The sequence below is a fragment of the Trematomus bernacchii genome, unplaced genomic scaffold, assembly GCF_902827165.1.
Source record: "Trematomus bernacchii unplaced genomic scaffold, fTreBer1.1, whole genome shotgun sequence".
Lineage (NCBI taxonomy): Eukaryota > Metazoa > Chordata > Actinopteri > Perciformes > Nototheniidae > Trematomus > Trematomus bernacchii.
The window spans coordinates 366223-389482 of record NW_022987518.1 but is presented as its reverse complement, the minus strand read 5'-3'; positions in this window follow the sequence as shown (position 1 = coordinate 389482).

Below are 23260 nucleotides of genomic sequence, written 5' to 3'. Positions count from 1 at the left end.
ATAATTAGTCTAAAATATATCGTCAGTTTTAAAAGCTGTTTTATTGTGAAAAAAACCCGGAAGTTCTCATACAATCTCAATGCCAAGCTTTTATTCCTTCATATCCGGTCAGTATGTAGCATGTCGCTAACAATGTTTTAAATGAACTATTACAGCTGTTTATAAGGTATTAAATAGAAAGTCATGAAAGAGATAAGGAGGATAAAAGACTTAAGGGAGTAGGCACTCTCAGAGAGATTACCTAATCAGACCAACTAAGACAATGAGAAAGAGGAGGGAAGTTCCCTCCCTACGTCACCCGCCCACCATTGAGGAGGAGGGGTCACGACTGAGATATAGGGAGGTGAGGGAGCTCTGGAAATCACTCCTTCGCTGCAGCCACTCTGAAGACAACACCGGCTTTGTCTCTTTCCCTGACCCTCTGCTTGTTGTATCATCGTGCCATTTAATTAAACTCACCAATTTGAACCTTTTCGGAGACTCCATTAGTCTCTTCATTCTAAGCTCCTCTCCTGGACGCGAGAACATCGAATACTTCTAATACTTCACTCTTTCTCTCATGGTGCAAAACAAATACATTAAGCAACCTTTTTGTCCATTTTAATTGTATTGTAATATTATATTTTAACTGTACTATGTACTATTTTATTGACCTGTACTTTCATCCTTTTTTTTAATAATGTTTGTTTGATAGAGATTATGCAATGTTTTGAGTGTTTGTTGATTGTTATACCTGCCTCATGGACTCAGATGGAAATGAGTATTAGCTATAATCTGCCATAAATCAACTCGTCTCTTTTCTGAGATTATTGTATTTGTATGTAAGGTCTTTGTTCAAATAAATACATAAATACAATTTATTTTTCATATGATTTGAGTAGGCTTTCTGGGTTTCTTTTGTTGTTTCATAAATGTATTTTCTCATTTTATTGTGAGGGGTTTAGAATGGAGGACTTTACGTATATCTGATCCAGAACAGAAAGGTGGCGGAGAGGCACCATTAAACTGGATGTAACAACTGTAAAACCTGAAGAAGAAGAAGAAGAAGAAGAAGAAGAAGAAGAAGAAGATGATGAAAGGGTTGTGGTTTTCTGGAGTAATCTCAAACACATCTACTCTACAACTACACAGCAGCATCTATCTGAGTGTGGCGTTCAGGTGGTGGTTAGAGCGCAGGCTGCTGGAGAGATGGGAGTGACTAGCCGGAGACCAGACAGCCAATCAGCATCAGGTAATCAGTCACTAAATGAAGCATGCTGGTTCACCTGGTTCTGGTCTCTTGCAGTAGGCTGCGTTCTGGAGGGGAGAAGTAGGAAGTCCCGGGAGAAGCCCTCCATGAACAGAAGTATTGTGTCGTTTGTTTCTGTTGGATTGTATCTGTTACACTACAAAAACTCGAAATCTTGTCAAATATATTTATCTAATATCTAGTCAGGAATATGTCTCTACACCTGATATAAGGACATAATAATTCAGAAGTAACACTGCAGTGAGATATCAGGTCTTGTTTTTAGGACAATGCATCATCTTGTTAAGTCAAACAATCTTAGTTTGAGTTGTATCTCAGATGAAACACATATATTTTACATATTTATTAGAAAATCACCAACTAACTTCAGAAACAGAAACTTTTGAGTATTTGCAGCTTATTTTGTAACCAACATTTCCTGATTCTGGTCAAATATAGTTTTAAATTAGTTCTCTGATTTATCTAAATATCATATATTTTTTCAAGAAATGTTACCCAAGCTCATTTCCACTTGTTCTATAGGCAGATTATTTTCCTTATTTCAAGTGAAAACACCTCGTTTTCATTTTAACTTGTTTTTGGAGCAGCATTTTCTCCAGTGTATTGCTTGTGTTATTATTAAACATTGGATTTTGTACCAAACCCAACATCTCTTCCATCCTGTCAACTGGGTGAGCATTACAGTGAGTGATGTATTTTAATCTGAGATAATCCATTAGACATGTTGTTATACCTTTTTTATTAGGAAGATTTAATATTAGGAAAGCAAAACATGTTTTAAACACGTGTTGTGAAATGTTTATGAATCGCGTGTGATGTGGTGCTCTTTGACTGATGCCCATTCAGATCCTTGCAGCTGAATTCAGATCAGATTAGGGTTAGGTTAGGGGAAAGGGCAGTGCTCCGGAGGGACTGGCTCTCGGGGATAATATTGTGGTTAAAAAAACCTTTCTAAAAACTCCAAGGGAAATACATACAATGTTTCTGAAAGCCCTGTTCAAAGTACAAATAAGTAAAATCAATTAAAAAGGCAAGAGGAGACCAGATCCCAGAGGAGACAGAGCAGCGGGACCTAGAGATCTCCTAACCTTCCGGGACCCCTAAAGGATTGTGGCTGGAGAGGACCCGTCCTTAGGGAACCCTTCAAATGGCCTAGCAATGGTTGTAAAAACATTCATGAGACAATATCTTGAAAAAGCATGCAGATAACATGACATTAATAGAGCAGTGTTTAAGGTAAAAACGTGTTTTGTAAAGAATTCACACAACAAAACAAATTCATGCTGAATTACATGAGTAAGATAATAAATAAAGAGATAAATAAATAAACACACAATAATAAGGAACGAATTGTCATAAGATGAAGTGTGATTAAAACCAGTAGGACCCAGGTTCATCAATGAAAAGATTCCACATAGGACAGGCCGCAAGTATTTAAGGTGGATTTCTCTCTGCAGGTTTTAAGGAATCCAGTGAAGGAGGGTGATAGAAAGGGATACAATCATAAAAAGGCAGACATGAAATAAATATATATTGGTAAAATTAAATGAAACGAAGCAGGAAGAGGGAGGGATGGCCTCCTCGTATGGACCCTTAGTTATTTAAAATCAAGCCATGCAAACAAGTGGTACAATTAGAATAAATACAATTACAATTTAAAACTATTTACAAGATATATTAATATAAATAGAAGAAACAACATTTTCAAAAAGGCAAACCATGCTGGACAAAGGGTCCGGGGTGAGGAAGGTCACTTCATTCCTGCTCGGATAGAATAAATAATTAATTAAAATAACTAATAATTCCCATAAATAGACAATAGGGTTACAATAATTAAAATAATATAGATTAATAATATATTTGATAAGATTTATGGAACAAATATTAAAAATAAAACCAACTGGATTCCTTCACATTGACTCTGCCTGTAGGGGGGGCTTTTGAACCCCCCCCCCCCTACAGGCAGGAGAGATAAGGGAGGCTATGGGAAGGGTAGGAGATCAAAATCAGTTGCACAGCGGGGTTATAAACAAGGGGAGGCGGATCCATCACCGGTACTCTCGTTTTAGACCGGTGGGGTTGATTGTTTTTCAGTCGATGAATCCACCTCCTCTCGCCGCCTGTCTCTGGACCTCCAGTCCCTATTGCTCTCCAGGCCCAAGGATTGTACCTTATCTGGGCCGTGGAGTTAAAATGTGCATATTAAAATGCTCGTGCCGTCACTGCTATTCATTTGATAATGTGTTGTTTGATTCTGAGGCTGATCTCATTCCGTGTCTCCCCCACATCGAGTCTGTGGCAGGCCCTGCACCTGACAAGCATATTCTGCATTCTTGGTGTTAGGTGTCAGGGCCTGTACAAGGTTTGCGCCAGCTCTTCTGAATGCGTTACAAATGTGGGGGAGGCGGAGGAAAACCACCTCAGAGACCCCGAGGCCGCCCTCCCTTGTTTGGTGTTTTTTGGTTGAAATTGGTGTGGACTAGGAGGTCCTTCAAGTTTTTATTCTGCGGTAAGCGGAGATCAGCCGGCATTGCCGCAGCGCATTCACTGTCTGCCCTCGCCCCTCAAAGTTGACCTGAGATCGCCTAAAAGGCTCCCCAGGTCCTTGGAATAGGTGGTGATCAGGGGGACGAGCACTGATATATATATATATATATATATATATATATATATATATACTTCCCACCTTTAATGCTATCACCTGGCTGCTATCTCATGTACGGGTAATGGATGTGTATTTTTTTAAGTGTAGATCCTCTACTTTCATCTTTAATATTTTATGTATGCTTCCTAATTAATACTAAGAGATCTTTGGCTCTTCACTTTGCTGTAATGATGTAAACGTCCCCTCTGTGGGATGAATAAAGGTCTTCTGATTATGATCTGAATTGGTGGGAAAAACATCATATTCAGTAATAATTCATTAATTAAAGCAAATTATAAATGCATGGACTATCCTCGCATACTGTGAGCTGTGTGTAGGGGAGTGTCTGTTCATGTGTTCAAATCCCCTTCAGTCGACCTGTAGTTTATGACTCGTCAGGAGCATCCATAAGACATTTGTAATTCATTATAAATCGTGTAATGTTTCATATCTTTCAAATGTGTGTTTATGAGTTATGAGTTACAATTGCCCTCAGAATGCACTTGAGATAAAGTCTGTGCAAAGTGTTACCAAAATGTAATTTACCACAATTATTTTGTATTTACTATTCTTCTTTCCTCCCTTATATGTCCTCTTTGTCGCTCTCTTTCCTTGTTTCCTTTCCTCTTGTTTTCTATTCTCTCCTCTCCTTTGAATATGTTAACCTCTTTGTGTTCTTAACTTCCTCTCTTTCTGCATTTCAACATATTCCACGGTTTTTTCTGTTTGCGTGACCCCTCCAAACAAATCCATGTCCACTTGTTGTGAGTATCACTCAGTGGTGGACATTGATACTGTAATATGAGTCTGAATGTGCACAGAGACACAGTTCCCTCATGCCTTATCAAAGCTTTAACTTCCAGGACAGAAAAGTACCTCATGTAGGCATATTAAGTACGTGTCATAATACCGTGAGCTGTAAGCAGGAGCAGAATAAGTGATGATAAGATACACGTTCTGTTAGAGGACCGTCCATTTGGATATGCCCGTGAACACAATGGAGTCTGTGAGAGATTACAATGAGACAGTAATATTGAAATGAACATTTGGATTCATTACAATAGCAGCCGTAGTGTGCTAACGTTTCCTTTTATTTATTTACGATGTGCAAACACACCATGAGGAAAATTCATCAGATAGCAACTAAATGTGTGAAGTCCGGTTTGTGAAGTCCTCTGTTTTACTGAGTTGGCAAACAGACATAATCTGATAGAACATCTTTTATTTCAATGGACAGTTAAATATGGAAATACTCAAATGACTGAAGAGAGGAAACGCAGCAGAGCCAAGGATCACACATTTTACACTCGTAGAAATAAAGATGAAATAACTTACCAGAACAATCCAATAAGTCTTTAGTGTTTCTGATCAGAGTCCAGTTTACATTGAATTCTCCTCAATTTGACTTGAAGCAGCACTGACGTGTCACAGAGCTCTGTCTGTGAGAGCTGAGAGAGCAGCCTCCACCCCAACACACACACACACACACACACACACACACACACACACACCACACACACACACACCACACAACACACACACCACACACACACACACACACACAACACACACACACACACACACACACACACACACACACACACAAACACACACACACAACACACGCACACACACACACACATACACACACACACACACACACACACACACAAACACATCTTAGCAACCCAAAAGCCCAGAGTAAATGGTTATTATTCACTTTGTTTGAAGGAAGGAACTGATCTCTGAGAGGTTTAAAGGTGCCACATGCAGAGTGAATGCAGTCACCTTCAGATATACAGTAACATGTTCACCTCATTGCTTCAAATGGAGTTCCTTCCAGTAAAAACGTCAACTTAAGGCCAACTCTTACTAATACAAGTATGTATTACTGTGAAATACAAATGATGTGCAATATGTATATATATATATATATGCCCTTAATAACTGTGCGATATATACCTGGCTGCTATATCTTGCAATTTATTACAGGATGTGTATTTTGTTAATTGTGTAATTTCTTCTTTTTTTTATCCTTCATGTTTTTATGCATGCTTCTAAGTTAACATTAAGCTGTCTGGCTCTTTTCTGCTGTAACAAATGTACATTTCCCCTCTGTGGGACAAATAAAGGTATTCTGATTCTGATTCTGAGTATTTTAATCATATCATTAAATAATACTTATCTAATTGAAGACACAATGAACACAGTTCTTGTATATTTGATCCATTTTTCACCCTTAGGGCAGGATCATTTGATAAGTGATCATTAATGTGCAAATGGGCCCATCTGTGCAGCCAATGGGGTTGTGTGGATAAACCTTCCTGAGGTGATTGGTGGCTGGAAGGCCAACAGGACAGTGTGAAGAGGTTTAGAAAGCTCCACTGTGGCACCAGGAGGGCAGACTCTGGCAGAGATGGCAGGCATGATGACAAGTCTTCTCCTTTTGCTGTTGGTCGGTGAGTATCAGCTCCTACTCAGACTTCTGCTGCCTACTTTCACCATTCTTATGCTCTGAGATAGCACTTAGGTGAGTTAAGTATTTTGAGTTGAGTTGAATTTCAAACTGTTTAGGAAGCCAGTGTGTTGTTGTCTCTTCTTCTGAAACCCATCAGGATCCTGGAAGCTGAATTCCAGATCAGATTGGAATGGCTGTTTTCCAGAGAAGCCAGTTAAAGTGTATCTAGGTGGCATAATGCAACTCAGAGATAAGGCATTGAGCTCTTCCTTACCCTCATTTCAGTTCATTTAGCTGATGCTTTGATCAAAAATGACTTATAGTAAGTGCAATCAAACATTAAAGCAAGAATCATGGAGGTAGATCAGATGTAATGAGCCACAGTGCTACAAACAGGAGTGAGATTTAGTTTTTATTCAATGGCCAAAGTGCAGTTGAGAGTATCTTGGTTCCAACTCAAGTAGTAGAGAGGAATTCATAGCCTACTTTTTGTTGTAATGACATCTTGGTTTATCCGACCTTCACAAATGAAGCCTACTTCAAAGACAGAGGTGTTACGTATTGCAAAGCCACCAGTTGTGATCGTGTTGTCCGTAGTCTGAGTTGATCCTGAGATGATTAACTGTTTGAACTGTTTGAATACTGACCACTTGTGTTGCCACATGTTCACCGTGTATGTAAACGTTCTGAAGAGGGAGAAGGTCGTCCTCTCCGATCAAGCTTAGGGAGTGATGGATTACATTGAACAGGATTATGGAAACAGTGAACAAAGAAAGGGGTGACTCTATTCCCCTACTGGAACATGAACACAACAGGTTTATAATGTTACAATACATTTACAATAAAGAACACAAGTTACTAAACTCATACTCACACATTGCTTCACTCACTCTCACATCACCTCGAAACGAGTGCTTTTTGGTTTTAGTTTAGAAAACGTTCATTCTTCTGTTTTACAATATCTTTCTTTAAACGCTGTGAACACCTGATTAAACACAAATACTGTGTACTGTGTTTGCTTTGAAGTCATGTACTCACTAAATCAGCATTAGTAAACTACTCTCTATCCTGTAGGCTTAGCCTTTAATGTAAACTGAAGTTCTGTATATCTGCTGCATGTCAGTAGGAGGACACCTGATGTGTTTACAATACTGAAGATGCTCTTAATACATTAACTGTAGTTAGAGCATTTAGTGTTTGTTGTGAAAGATCAGCTGTTCTCTGTTCTCTGTAAACTGTTCTGTTCTCTAATACTTTAAGTGTGAATCTATATATATATATATATATATATGCCTGAATCTGCTTCATGGTTTTCACTTTCTTTGCTTCCTTTGTTCTGTTTTTAATTCAGCAGGTGAACCTATATGTTCATAAAATAGTGTGTGTGAGCTTAACTGTGTGTTTCAGTGTTGGTGTATAGGCTACTGAGTATGCTGAATGAAAGGCAGGTTTTCCTATAGAATCAATCATTTATAATCCTAAATATCTTGGTGTCTTCTTTTCTAAGGACACATTCTTCTGTTGTCTTACATACTGTAATACACTTAAATAAAAAAACATCTCATTGATATTTATTTTCTCTTCTATTCATTTGCACTGCATTTGATATTGAGGTAATACAAAAGTAACAGAAAGTAATCAGGTTACATTACTTTTATATTTTGATACTCAGATCCAGTTACTCATTACATTTCCTCATCACGTAACTGACCCTCCCAACCCTCTCTACAACAACCGCTGTCTCCTGGTGGTGGGTTTTCTCTTTCAGGTGTGACAGTGGGCAGAGTGGTGGATCTGCAGAAGAGAATATACGGAGGTCAAACATGTGCTGCTACTGAACGTCTGTACCATGTGGAGCTGATAAAGGATGTGACAATCACACTGGTTTGTGGTGGATCTCTGATCAGTGAACAGTGGATTCTGACTGCAGCTCACTGTGTGACGAAAGGGAGGTGAGAAAGATTTACTTTAATTATTTACATACATTCAATCTAAAAACAAAAAATCTGATTTGAGACAAAAATGTACTTGTCTTGTGTCCATGTTAAATAACCTCAACAATTACAATTTGATGCATTTGCAGTAATTTACTGATGTCACTCTTCAAACTTTAATTATTTGCAGTACGGTGTTAGCAATTCTAGGTGTGCATCCAGGTGGCAACGCAAAACAAAAACCTCTTGTTATCAATATCAAACATATTGAAATATATGACAAGAATGGCATCCATGACATCGCGCTGCTGAAGTTACCTGAGCCTGTGAGACATCGAGTTTTTACAAGCAACATAAGAAAATAAATAAATACAAAACATGTTATGTCGTAACAAGTGTAGTTTGATTCTTGGCTTTTTTCCTTAAAATGTATTAACTATTGAGTTCTGAGAGGAGAACCAGCCCAGGTTCACCGGGTCATGGAAAATAGGTAGTTTCTTTCTGGTAGGATTTTCATTTTAATTGTTGAGATGCAGCCAATTAAAAAGATTGGTAGTTTCTTCCAGCAGTTAGGTGTCCAGGGAAGTTGGTAACATTGTTGAAAAATATTTACATACACAGGAAAAACATGAATTTAAAATGTGTTTCACTGTACATACAAGATCAGTAGATAATGTAGTATAACAAACCTTTTGATGTTGTCATCTACAGTAAATGGATTACATATGCCAGCCACTCTCCAATGTGCAAACACCATGGTGGACGACTGTGTGATCACATGCAATCTCGATAAAGTGATCAATTTCCATACATTTGAAAAAGTATTCTGTTATCAAAAAAATGGAGTGGATACAAGACCCGTGAGTTGACCTGATTAACCAGCTTGTAATAAATAAGTATTCCAGTAAATGATGCAAAAGTCTGTGTTTAACAATTTGTACATATATATTTTTCTCTCTCTCTCTCTCTCTCTCTCTCTCTCTCTCTCTCTGTCTCTCTCTCTCTCTGTCTCTCTCTCTCTCTCTCTCTCTCTCTCTCTCTCTCTCTCTCTCTCTCTCTCTCTCTCTCTCTCTCTCTCTCTCTCTCAGGGGGACTCTGGTGGAGGAATGATGTTCAACAAGATGATTTACGGAGTGCATATTCGCGGTTATAATAAGACTTGTACTGGACCATCAACAGCTATGGACCTCTGTGCAGACGAATACAAGGTCTGGATCGAAGGGCTTACCGGTCGTCGCTTTCCATGATAAAGTTTTAATTGGGTGAGAGGTCGTGTCATTGAACAGACCTTCACATGTATTAAAACATTCTGATTGACTCTAAATTGGCTGATGATACATTTACAATTGGTTGGTTTATATTAAATATTCAACTCTTATTAGAAAAGCTCTTTAAGATCATTTTAGAAGGTGGTGTCTGAGTTATAAATGTTAGTTAGAACATTCTTGCTTGCAAACTTTTGTTACGGTACAAATAACAAATGTATATTTTTTAAATTTAATTTTGGAACCCATCGCAAAATGATAACCTTTTCTCAATACAAAATAATTTGCACAATATTATACAGAGTTTGCATTTTTAAAACAACAAATGTCCAAATATATAATATAATAATATAGTCTGTTATTCTTCTGAGCATGCTGATCTCATTCTCTGTTAGCTCAATCTGAAGTAATGCATGTAATTCTTGTCTTTCCCACAAAATCAACTTTTTGTTTAATGTTGTCATTTAAAATAAAATAAAGAGTCAAAATCAATATTTCACTGATGGTTTGTTTGTTTATGAATACAGCGTCACGTGAACACATTTCTGCACAATTCAACTAATCAATATCTTTGAACCTGCAGTAACAGTTTGTGTCCATGGGGGGGTGTCAGATGCAGAGTGGCCATAGACAGACAGATGTTCACTGTTTCCACCACAAACAAACTGTCGGGCTGCAGCCTTTCTAGCAGCTTCCATGTACAGCTGAAGGTTGTGAAAGAAGGATTGTTGTTCCTGACTCTGGAGATGTTTCCGGGTTAAACTGCAGAGGTTGAGCAAAGCGTTGTGTGAAATTAATAGGAAACACCAGACCGGTTTGTGTGAGGAATGTCAGGAGGAGGAATCAGTTGAACACGTAGTACTGAGATGCAGAAAAGTGTGAAACACAGAGGGAGATGGTGAGGAATTATTTGAAGGAGTTAGGAATACAGGATGTCACTTTAAAGAGAGTTAGGGCTTGTTATTTTACGTTTTGATAAATTAATTTAGCTTTCAAGAGTTCGTTTGGTATTCAGGATCATTAACAATGCTATAACACCACCATTGAGGAGCTTCTTACAGCTCCGCCTTGAGCAGAGTTGCAGAAACTCGAGATCTGCACTAAACGCAGATATAACCGTCCCTCGATATAACCGAGGCATTTTCATTTAAGCATCGAACATTGGAATTGTCTTCCAGCTGAGCTTATGACTTCTGTTAGAAATTTAAAATCAATGTTTACAGATGAAGAACTCATTAATTTCAGTATTGTGTTCACACCTTAAAAGGTGTGAAAGGAGGGATTGTTAGAAATTAAAATCAATGTTAATAGCATAATTAGTCTAAAATATATCGTCAGTTTTAAAAGCTGTTTTATTGTGAAAAAAACCCGGAAGTTCTCATACAATCTCAATGCCAAGCTTTTATTCCTTCATATCCGGTCAGTATGTAGCATGTCGCTAACAATGTTTTAAATTAACTATTACAGCTGTTTATAAGGTATTAAATAGAAAGTCATGAAAGAGATAAGGAGGATAAAAGACTTAAGGGAGTAGGCACTCTCAGAGAGATTACCTAATCAGACCAACTAAGACAATGAGAAAGAAGAGGGAAGTTCCCTCCCTACGTCACCGCCCACCATTGAGGAGGAGGGGTCACGACTGAGATATAGGGAGGTGAGGGAGCTCTGGAAATCACTCCTTCGCTGCAGCCACTCTGAAGACAACACCGGCTTTGTCTTTTCCCTGACCCTCTGCTTGTTGTATCATCGTGCCATTTAATTAAACTCACCAATTTGAACCTTTTCGGAGACTCCATTAGTCTCTTCATTCTAAGCTCCTCTCCTGGACGCGAGAACATCGAATACTTCTAATACTTCACTCTTTCTCTCATGGTGCAAAACAAATTACATTAAGCAACCTTTTTGTCCATTTTAATTGTATTGTAATATTATATTTTAACTGTACTATGTACTATTTTATTGACCTGTACTTTAATCCTTTTTTTAATAATTGTTTGTTTGATAGAGATTATGCAATGTTTTGAGTGTTTGTTGATTGTTATACCTGCCTCAGGACTTCAGATGGAAATGAGATATTAGCTATAATCTGCCATAAATCAACTCGTCTCTTTTCTGAGATTATTGTATTTGTATGTAAGGTCTTTGTTCAAATAAATACATAAATACAATTTATTTTTCATTTGATTTGAGTAGGCTTTCTTGGGTTTCTTTTGTTGTTTCATAAATGTATTTTCTCATTTTATTGTGAGGGGTTTAGAATGAGGACTTTAAGTATTATCTGATCCAGAACAGAAAGGTGGCGGAGAGGCACCATTAAACTGGATGTCAACAACTGTAAAACCTGAAGAAGAAGAAGAAGAAGAAGAAGAAGAAGAAGAAGAAGAAGAAGATGATGAAAGGGTTGTGTGTTTCTGGAGTAATCTCAACACATCTACTCTACAACTACACAGCAGCATCTATCTGAGTGTGGCGTTCAGGTGTGGTTAGAGCGCCGGCTGCTGGAGAGATGGGAGTGACTAGCCGGAGACCAGACAGCCAATCAGCATCAGGTAATCAGTCACTAAATGAAAGCATGCTGGTCACCTGGTTCTGGTCTCTTGCAGTAGGCTGCGTCCTGGAGGGGAGAAGTAGGAAGCCCCGGAAAAGCCCTCCATGAACAGAAGTATTGTGTAGTTTGTTTCTGTTGGATTGTATCTGTTACACTACAAAAACTCGAAATCTTGTCAAATATATTTATCTAATATCTAGTCAGAATATGTCTCTACACCTGATATAAGACATAATAACTTCAGAAGTAACACTGCAGTGAGATATCAGGTCTTGTTTTTAGACAATGCATCATCTTGTTGAGTCAAACAATCTTAGTTTGAGTTGTATCTCAGATGAAACACATATTATTTTACATATTTATTAGAAAATCACCAACTAACTTCAGAAAACAGAAAACTTTTGAGTATTTGCAGCTTATTTTGTAACAACATTTCCTGATTCTGGTAAAATATAGTTTTAAATTAGTTCTCTGATTTATCTAAATATCATATATTTTTTCAAGAAATGTTACCAAGCTCATTTTCACTTGTTCTATAGGCAGATTATTTTCCTTATTTCAAGTGAAAACACCTCGTTTTCATTTAACTTGTTTTTGGAGCAGCATTTTCTCCAGTGTATTGCTTGTGTTATTATTAAACATTGTATTTGTACCAAACCCACATCTCCTTCCATCCTGTCAACTGGGTGAGCAGTACAGTGAGTGATGTATTTTAATCTGAGATAATCCATTAGACATGTTGTTATACCTTTTTTATTAGGAAGATTTAATATTAGGAAGCAAAACATGTTTTAACACATTGTGAAATGTTTATGAATCGCGTGTGATGTGGTGCTCTTTGACTGATGCCCATTCAGATCCTTGCAGCTGAATTCAGATCAGATTAGGGTTAGGTTAGGGGAAAGGGCAGTGCTCCGGAGGGGACTGGCTCTCGGGGATAATATTGTGGTTAAAAAAAACCTTTCTAAAAACTCCAAGGGAAATACATACAATGTTTCTGAAAGCCCTGTTAAAAGTACAAATAAGTAAAATCAATTAAAAAGGCAAGAGGAGACCAGATCCCAGAGGAGACAGAGCAGCGGGACCTAGAGATCTCCTAACCTTCCGGGGACCCCTAAAGGAGGTGGCTGGAGAGGACCCGTCCTTAGGGAACCCTTCAAATGGCCTAGCAATGGTGTAAAAACATTCATGAGACAATATCTTGAAAAAGCATGCAGATAAACATGACATTAATAGAGCAGTGTTTAAGGTAAAAAACGTGTTTTGTAAAGAATTCACACAACAAAACAAATTCATGCTGAATACATGAGTAAGATAATAAAATAAAGAGATAAATAAATAAACACACAATAATAAGGAACGAATTGTCATAAGATGAAGTGTGATTAAAACCAGTAGGACCCAGGTTCATCAATGAAAAGATTCCACATAGGACAGGCCGCAAGTATTTAAGGTGATTTCTCTCTGCAGGTTTTAAGGAATCCAGTGAAGGAGGGATAAGAAAGGGATACAATCATAAAAAAGGCAAGACATGAAATAAATATATATTGGTAAAAATTAAATGAAAAGAAGCAGGAAGAGGGAGGGATGGCCTCCTCGTATGGACCCTTAGTTATTTAAAATCAAGCCATGCAAACAAGTGGTACAATTAGAATAAATACAATTACAATTAAAACTATTTACAAGATATATTAATATAAATAGAAACAACATTTTCAAAAAGGCAAACCATGCTGGACAAAGGGTCCGGGTGAGGAAGGTCACTTCATTCCTGCTCGGATAGAATAAATAATTAATTAAAATAACTAATAATTCCATAAAATAGACAATAGGGTTACAATAATTAAAATAATATAGATTAATAATATATTTGATAAGATTTATGGAACAAATATTAAAAATAAAACCAACTGGATTCCTTCACATTGACTCGGCCTGTAGGGGGGGGGCTTTTGAACCCCCCCCCCCTACAGGCAGGAGAGATAAGGGAGGCTATGGGAAGGGTAGGAGATCAAAATCAGTTGAAGCGGGTTATAAACAAGGGGAGGCGGATCCATCACCGGTACCTCTCGTTTAGACCGGTGGGGTTGATTGTTTTCAGTCGATGAATCCACCTCCTCTCCGCCGCCTGTCTCTGGACCTCCAGTCCCTATTGCTCTCCAGGCCCAAGGATTGTACCTTATCTGGGCCGTGGAGTTTAAAATGTGCATATAAAATGCTCGTGCCGTCACTGCTATTCATTTGATAAATGTGTTGTTTGATTCTGAGGCTGATCTCATTCCGTGTCTCCCCCACATAGAGTCAGTGGCAGGCCCTGCACCTGACAGCATATTCTGCATTCTTGGTGTTAGGTGTCAGGGCCTGTACAAGGTTTGCGCCAGCTCTTCTGAATGCGTTAAAAATGTGGGGGAGGCGGAGGAAACCCACCTCAGAGACCCGAGGCGCCTCCCTGTTTGGTGTTTTTTGGTTGAAATTGGTGTGGACTAGGAGGTCCTTCAAGTTTTTATTTCTGCGGTAAGCGGAGATCAGCCGGCATTGCCGCAGCGCATCACTGTCTGCCCTCGCCCCCTCAAAGTTGGACCTGAGATCGCCTAAAAGGCTCCCCAGGTCCTTGGAATAGGTGGTGATCAGGGGGACGAGCACTGATATATATATATATATATATATATATATATATATATATATATACTTCCACCTTTAATACTATCACCTGGCTGCTATCTCATGGTACGGGTAATGGATGTGTATTTTTTTAAGTGTAGATCCTCTACTTTCATCTTTAATATTTTATGCATGCTTCCTAATTAATACTAAGAGATCTTTGGCTCTTCACTTTGCTGTAATGATGTAAACGTCCCCTCTGTGGGATGAATGAAGGTCTTCTGATTCTGATCTGAATTGGTGGTAAAAACATCATATGCAGTAATAATAAAAATGTATATATTATCAAATTATAAACGCATGGACTATCCTGGCATACTGTGAGCTGTGTGTAGGGGAGTGTCTGTTCATGTGTTCAAATCCCCTTCAGTCGACCTGGAGTTTATGACTCGTCAGGAGCATCCATAAGACATTTGTAATTCATTATAAATCGTGTAATGTTTCATATCTTTCAAATGTGTGTTTATGAGTTATGAGTTACAATTGCCCTCAGAATGCACTTGAGATAAAGTCTGTGCAAAGTGTTACCAAAATGTAATTTACCACAATTATTTTGTATTTACTATTCTTCTTTCCTCCCTTATATGTCCTCTTTGTCGCTCTCTTTCCTTGTTTCCTTTCCTCTTGTTTTCTATTCTCTCCTCTCCTTTGAATATGTTAACCTCTTTGTGTTCTTAACTTCCTCTCTTTCTGCATTTCAACATTATTCCACGGTTTTCTGTTTGCGTGACCCCTCCAAACAAATCCATGTCCACTTGTTGTGAGTATCACTCAGTGGTGGACATTGATACTGTAATATGAGTCTGAATGTGCACAGAGACACAGTTCCCTCATGCCTTATCAAAGCTTTAACTTCCAGGACAGAAAAGTACCTCATGTAGGCATATTAAGTACGTGTCATAATACCGTGAGCTGTAAGCAGGAGCAGAATAAGTGATGATAAGATACACGTTCTGTTAGAGGACCGTCCATTTGGAGATGCCCGTGAACACAATGGAGTCTGTGAGAGATTACAATGAGACAGTAATATTGAAATGAACATTTGGATTCATTACAATAGCAGCCGTAGTGTGCTAACGTTTCCTTTTATTTATTTACGATGTGCAAACACACCATGAGGAAAATTCATCAGATAGCAACTACATGTGTGAAGTCCGGTTTGTGAAGTCCTCTGTTTTACTGAGTTGGCAAACAGACATAATCTGATAGAACATCTTTTATTTCAATGGACAGTTAAATATGGAAATACTCAAATGACTGAAGAGAGGAAACGCAGCAGAGCCAAGGATCACACATTTTACACACGTAGAAATAAAGATGAAATAACTTACCAGAACAATCCAATAAGTCTTTAGTGTTTCTGATCAGAGTCCAGTTTACATTGAATTCTCCTCAATTTGACTTGAAGCAGCACTGACGTGTTACAGAGCTCTGTCTGTGAGCACAGAGCTGAGAGAGCAGCCTCCACCCCAACACACACACACACACACACACACACACACACACACACACACACACACACACACACACACACACACACACACACACACACACACACACACACACACACACACACACGCACGCACGCACACACACACACACACACACACACACACACACACACACACACACACACACACACACACACACACCATACAGGCACCCACACATGTATTCCTGTAAATATACCAATGTGAGGTCCAGCAGAGTGAGGACCACCTTTTCTTCGATACAAAATAAAGATATCAAAGTAAAATAAATAAATCCCGCATTTCAGCACACACACACACACACACACACACACACACACACACACAACACACAACACACACACACACACACACACACACACACACACACACACACACACACACAACACACACACACACACACACACACACACACACACACACACACACACACACACACACACACACACAAACACACACACACACACACACACACACACACACACCCACACACACACACACACACACACACACACACACACACACAAACACCACACACACACACACACACACACACACACACACACACACACACACACACACACACACACACACACACGCACGCACACACACACACAAACACACCTTGTAAATTCACAGAGACAGACACATTCACAGGGGGATTGAGGACCACCCTTTCTTGGCTTGCCTTACCCTCTCCTACACAGACTAAACACACACAACTGCACTCCCACTACCTCCCCAACTCCATTATTAAATTACAACACTGTGGTCGGTCTCATCCATGATGAAGAGCGAGGTCCTGAAGTGTTCTGCCTTGTGTACTGACAACAACCTGTCCCTCAACTAAAGAACCCATCATTGACTACAAGAAACAGAGCAGAACCCCCCCCTTAACTTTCCCCATTATTTAAAGCAGTATTTTGTACCTTACTCGTGAAATGATCAGGTTAGACACTGTCCAGATTTATTTCTCCGTCCCCTCTGTGAAAACATGTATTGTCAGCAGAGCGTTGATGTTTAAAGCCCCAACAGACTGGAATAGTTGAGCTGCTGCTGTCAGATCCCTGTCATCATTGGGTATGTTGAAGCATCATCATCTCACTTTCAGCTGCTCTGCTCTTGTTATTGATGAAACTGATCCATTAGACACTACAGTCTATCACATTGTAATGATTGTATGTATTACTTCATGAATGTTACTTAACAGACTGTACGTGGTTTGTCATGCTTTGCTTTCTGTTATTGTGTTCATGTATGTCTGTAAGACGTTGCTGTTGTCGGGACCCCCTTGAAAACGAGATGGTGCATCTGTTGTCTGTTCTGGTCTTTTTTATTACTGCCGATTTCTATTCATATTTTATTCCTTTTTTCATTCCATTCCATTGCAATGTACATACTGTTATATTTTACTATATTTTTAATATTTGTTCTAGTTCCCTACCTGTGTTATTTTATTTGTATGACGCACCATGATGTCAAGTCAAATTCCTCGTATGTGTAAACCTACCTGGTAATAAACCTGTTTCTGATTCTCAAGGGGTTTATCCTAATAAATACATTTCTATATATAGACAGAGTGGAGAGGGTCTCCATCTTCAAGTTCTTGAGGGTCCATATCTCCGAGAGCCTCAGCTGGACAGCACACAGCACTGCAGCAGTGAAGAAGGCCCAGCTGGTGTCCTTCTACCGGACCACCACAGAGAGCGTGCCCACATGCTGCATCTCGGTGTGGTATGCTGGCTGTTTGGGTTATACAAATGGTGGAGAGAACCATCGGCTGCCCTCTCTGGAAGCCCTCTCCAGCTCCCGATGCCTCTCTCCTGCCTCCTGGTAGGAGATACAGGAGTTTTAAAACACCTGCAAACAGGCTGAAAAACAGTTTTTACCCCTGAGCCCCCAGGCTGTTCAACCTGCAGTCCTAAGGGCAACATCATTATAATTAACCAACTCATTAGCACTTTAAACACTTCTTTAATGCACTTTATAGCTTTTTATAGCTTCTTACTTTTTATTATTTATTACACCCTCATATGATTGACTTTGTGTTTTTTATTGTTGTCTGTTTTCCTATGTGACAGGGTTTCACAACAAAATCTCATTTTATATTTTTGTATAATCACAATAAAGACTTTCTATTCTATTTTACATATTGAATACATAGGCTTCTCTACTTAAAATAAAGCAATTGCAGAAATAGTGTTTTGGTTTTTAAAAACACAATAAACCATTGATACTCAGCCTTCACTTTACTTTACTTTACATGTACCTTTGCAACCCAAAAGCCCAGAGTAAATGGTTATTATTCACTTTGTTTGAAGGAAGGAACTGATCTCTAAGAGGTTTAAAGGGGCCACATGCAGAGTGAATGCAGTCACCTACAGATATACAGTAACATGTTCACCTCATTGCTTCAAATGGAGTTCCTTCCAGTCAAAACGTCAACTTAAGGCCAACTCTTAATAATATGTTCTTCATATACTTAAATAATATGTAACTGATTGAAGACACAGTTATTCTATTTTTTTTAAATCCATTTTTCAGTCATAGGGCAGGATCACCTGATAAGTGATCATTAATGTGCAAATGGGCCCATCTGTGCAGCCAATGGGGTTGTGTGGATAAACCTTCCTGAGGTGATTGGTGGCTGGAAGGCCAACAGGACAGTGTGAAGAGGTTTAGAAAGCTCCACTGTGGCACCAGGAGGGCAGACTCTGGCAGAGATGGCGGGCATGATGACAAGTCTTCTCCTTTTGCTGTTGGCCGGTGAGTATCAGCTCCTACTCAGACTTCTGCTGCCTACTTTCACCATTCTTATGCTCTGAGATAGCACTTAGGTGAGTTAAGTATTTAGAGTTGAGTTACATTGTTATGTTGTCCTAAATAGTACAATGAGCCATCTTATTGATATTTATTTTCTCTCTTTTACTTATTTGCATTGCATTTGATAGTTAGGTGATCGAAAAGTAACTGAAAGTAATCAGATTTCTTTATATTGTGATACTTAAAGTAACCTTCCCAACCCTGTGTACAACAACCACTATTCTTACTTTCAGTCACCAGGTGGATTTTGTCTTTCAGGTGTGACAGTGGGCAGAGTGGTGGATCTGCAGAAGAGAGTAAGCGGGGGTGGCAATTGTACGCGTGATGAACGTCTGTACCATGTGAAGCTGGAAACAACAAAAGATGGCAAGGTTACCTCCGAATCTGGTGGATCTCTGATCAATAAGACGTGGATTCTGACTGCAGATCACAATGTGGAAACAGATGAGTGAGAACGTTTTACTTTAGAAAATAAAACAATGTATTTCTTACCCATAAATCCAATTTAAAATATAAAAATAACTTGTTCATATTTAATTACCTATAATAATAAATCATGATGCATTCGCAGTAATTCAGTAATGTTGCTTATTATCCTTTACTTGTTTGTAGGACTGTGACAGCATTTCTAAATTGGCACCCTGATAAAGAAAAAGCAGTGGAAGTCAAAGTCAAGGGAACACCTTATCGAAGGATAGTCCTAGGCATGACCCATGACATCATGCTGCTGGAGCTAGAGGACCATAAAGTAAACATTACAACTGTAGGTCTTCCTCTCTGTGGCAAACCCCTCGAAACGTGAGTTGTGATCAGTTATATCTTCAACAGTGAAAGAGGTTTTAGTTTTTTTAATTATTTGTTATTGTTTTTCTTGTATTTCAGAGGTAAAGAAGTTCAGATAGCAGGCATTGGAGACCCAGCAGTAGACCCAAAAACAAAGAAAAAAGGTGAGACTAATCTTGTTTATTTTATAATATATATTTTACATGTTTATCACTGTCTGTCAGCTGTTTTTTTAAGTTGTAAATTGTTACACAAACAATCACACACACACACCATAATAACACATACATCTGTACGATTGGTTTAATTTGTCAGTGAAATTGTTTTATGAGTGCAAGTTTAGTGGATAACGTAATACAAAAAACAACTTTTTATGTTGTCATCTAGAGAACCTCAAAGCGGCACTCACTCTCCAATGTGGAAAGACCACAATTGTCCCCTGTACGAACACCGATTGGCTGCGTAACAACATAACATGTAGCAGAGACCATGAAGAGTTGATGTGTTACCACAGTCAAACAGTGGATATAACTAAAGTGAGTAAGCCTTGTTACTAACATTTGACTCTTAATTTTTTTAGCAGTTTTATAAAAATAAGTATTACACTATTTTTTCTTTTTCATAATTTTTTATATTCACATTCTAAGTGATTATTTAATGACAAGGCGTACATTACAAAATAAACCAACCCGGTATCACGGCAAGACGTGAACATGTGACGATCTACCATGCTGGGAGACGTGAATATGTCACGGTTTCGTCCCTTCAAACGTGACAGTTACACGGTATTGTTAACATGGCCCAAACAGTGGAGAAATACCCGGAAGTGTCAAGCAAATTATTTTCTTTGAATATAAGAATGTAAATACTGAGTTGAGAGAATAGTCAGGGGATTTGGGTGATGGGAGACACATCTATAGATTCAGAATTTCAATAGCTTACTGTTAAATGACGGATATACCTTTCTGTCTGTGATATTTTACAAATCAGATATTATAAGTAAAACATGTGAAATAATATAGCAATATCCTGTACAATTATGTGAAAACATGAATAAAACTACACATCTTCAGATGTTATACATACACAAGTGTCCTACACTAATAATACAAAGTTATTATGGCTGTGTGTACCTTGTGTGCACCGCCTAGTGGTTAAAGCACGTTATTGAATTAGTTGTGTATATGATATGTCAATGATCCTTAGACAATCTTGAAATCTTGAAAGGGATGTGCAAAATAGCCATTATATACAGTCTTTAATTAACTATTAGTAGAGAATAACGAGTAATGAATATACTTTATAGGGATCTGCAGATAAATGTTTAGTCTTCTCAAGCAGCAACTATCAAATATTTCTCCTGATTGTTGGCACTTGACAATCACCTTTCCCTGAATTTTACTCAGGTGTAACTAAAGCCTGATTTAAGGGTTGTTTATATTTCACATCATTAATCAGAATCTGCAAAGTAACTAAAATAAATGTAGTGGAGTAAAAATACCAGGTTAACCTCTGAATTGTAGTGGAGTAGAATTGCTGTTTTGTTTAGTAATGGATATTGAATATGGAATAAAGGTTTTGACAAGTCCAGAGGCCTGTACCACGAAGCTGGATTTTCGCTTAGCCGGCTGACTTCAGGGAAAACTCGGGCTTTCCGGTCCTACGACGCTGGTTCTCTTTTTAGCGGGCTAGATCTCCATGGTAACTTATGCTGAGCGGCTAACCTCCTCGGGAGGAGGTTTGGTTGCAGGCTAAGAGATCAACTCAGTGAAAGCACCGCCTGCTGACCAATCAGAGCTCAGTGTGCGGAGTTTAAAGCTGTCATATTACAGGATAGAGGAAATACAGAAAAACTGCCGTTGCAGGAAAGACAGCCGGCAAAAATCAACTGACTGTGTGAACGTGAAAATTAATAGAATATCCCCTCCCATCTTCAGAGCAATCTGACTATTATAACATTAGCGTTAAGAAAGCTTACTTAAATATCTGCCACGACATAAGTAACCGGATCAGAGTAACATTAAGTACAGTCCGCGGCACTGTGAGTGCAGACGTCGATGTGTCCCATTATCATTCATATCATATCACATCATAATGTATCATATATTTCCTTATTTGAGTCAGCTGAGCCGTATCTGGCCGTGCAACACTCACAGTGTCACATACTCAGTGGCGACTGGTCATTAGGGGCAGGTGGGGCACAGCCCCACCTAGTGTCAGCAGAAAGTATTACAAATAATGATTACAAAAATGCAAAAAAATAAATAAAAAAATATATAAAATATATTTTAAGATCATGTTTAATCATCTGATTCGTCTGTACATTGCTGTTTTAGTCTGTGTTCTTCTAATTAGTGTGTCTACAGTCACAGTGTGTGCCTATTGAGCTGTTTAGAGCCATGTGGGACAAAACCTGATTATGCCCCTTCCTCTCGCTGTGAAGTGAACGTTGACTGTAAAAACTTCACTGCGCATGCTCAGAGTATTTTGTAATGTAATGTGTGTGGCAAAAAAATAATGACCAGAGGGGCACGGAGTTACCATCCCCACCATACGTCATCTCAAATCATTCAGAGCTGATTGGCTGTAAGTACGTGTGCTGCGAAAAGTGTGCTGTGTGAAGAGGAGACGAGAGAGCTGCAGTGGCGCGTCCTAAAACCAGGAAGTAAGCACAAAAAAGCAATGAGATTTCTCCAGAGGATTTTAGAAAATAGCACCTGTTAGATAAATGCACGTTTTGATTAGCCGGATAACATCCACATGTCTACCCTACTTTTATAATTTTTTTATCATAAATCTATGGATTAGATTTATGATAGACTTTTGAAACTACAAGAACATAAGGAGGACTTTTACAAAAAAGTAATAGAAATGTTTGTCCAGAAGGATAGGCAAATGGACTTCATCTTCAAGTCAAGGTAAGACAGCCATTTTATTGAAAATGGGATCTTACTAAGAGAGAACAATTCAATATTTAAATGATAAAATTACATTTTTTGGGTATCCTTTTGTTGAACTGTCTGTTTAAAATTAATCGAAGCATCAGACAAAAAAAGCTTTTGAAAATAATATTATATTTTGGTTTAGGTCAAAATATAATATTTGTAAACCTGAAGAGTCAGTGCCAGTGCCTCACCAGCCATGAACCTCACTGCACGTCACTGCAGAAGCTTATATATAGACATCTAAGTTTTTTGTGCCCCACCACTTTTGTACATATAAAAACGCCACTGCACATACTGTATGCAGAAGTATTATTTTAAGCAACACATTAAGTTGACGAAACACTCGAGTCAAATGTAATTAAAGTCAGATCGTGTCTTAGACGGGGCAGTGATTTCATAAACCTGTTAATGTACGCATTCAAACACTTTTTCTTTTACCAGCTGTATTCACCTTGCAGGT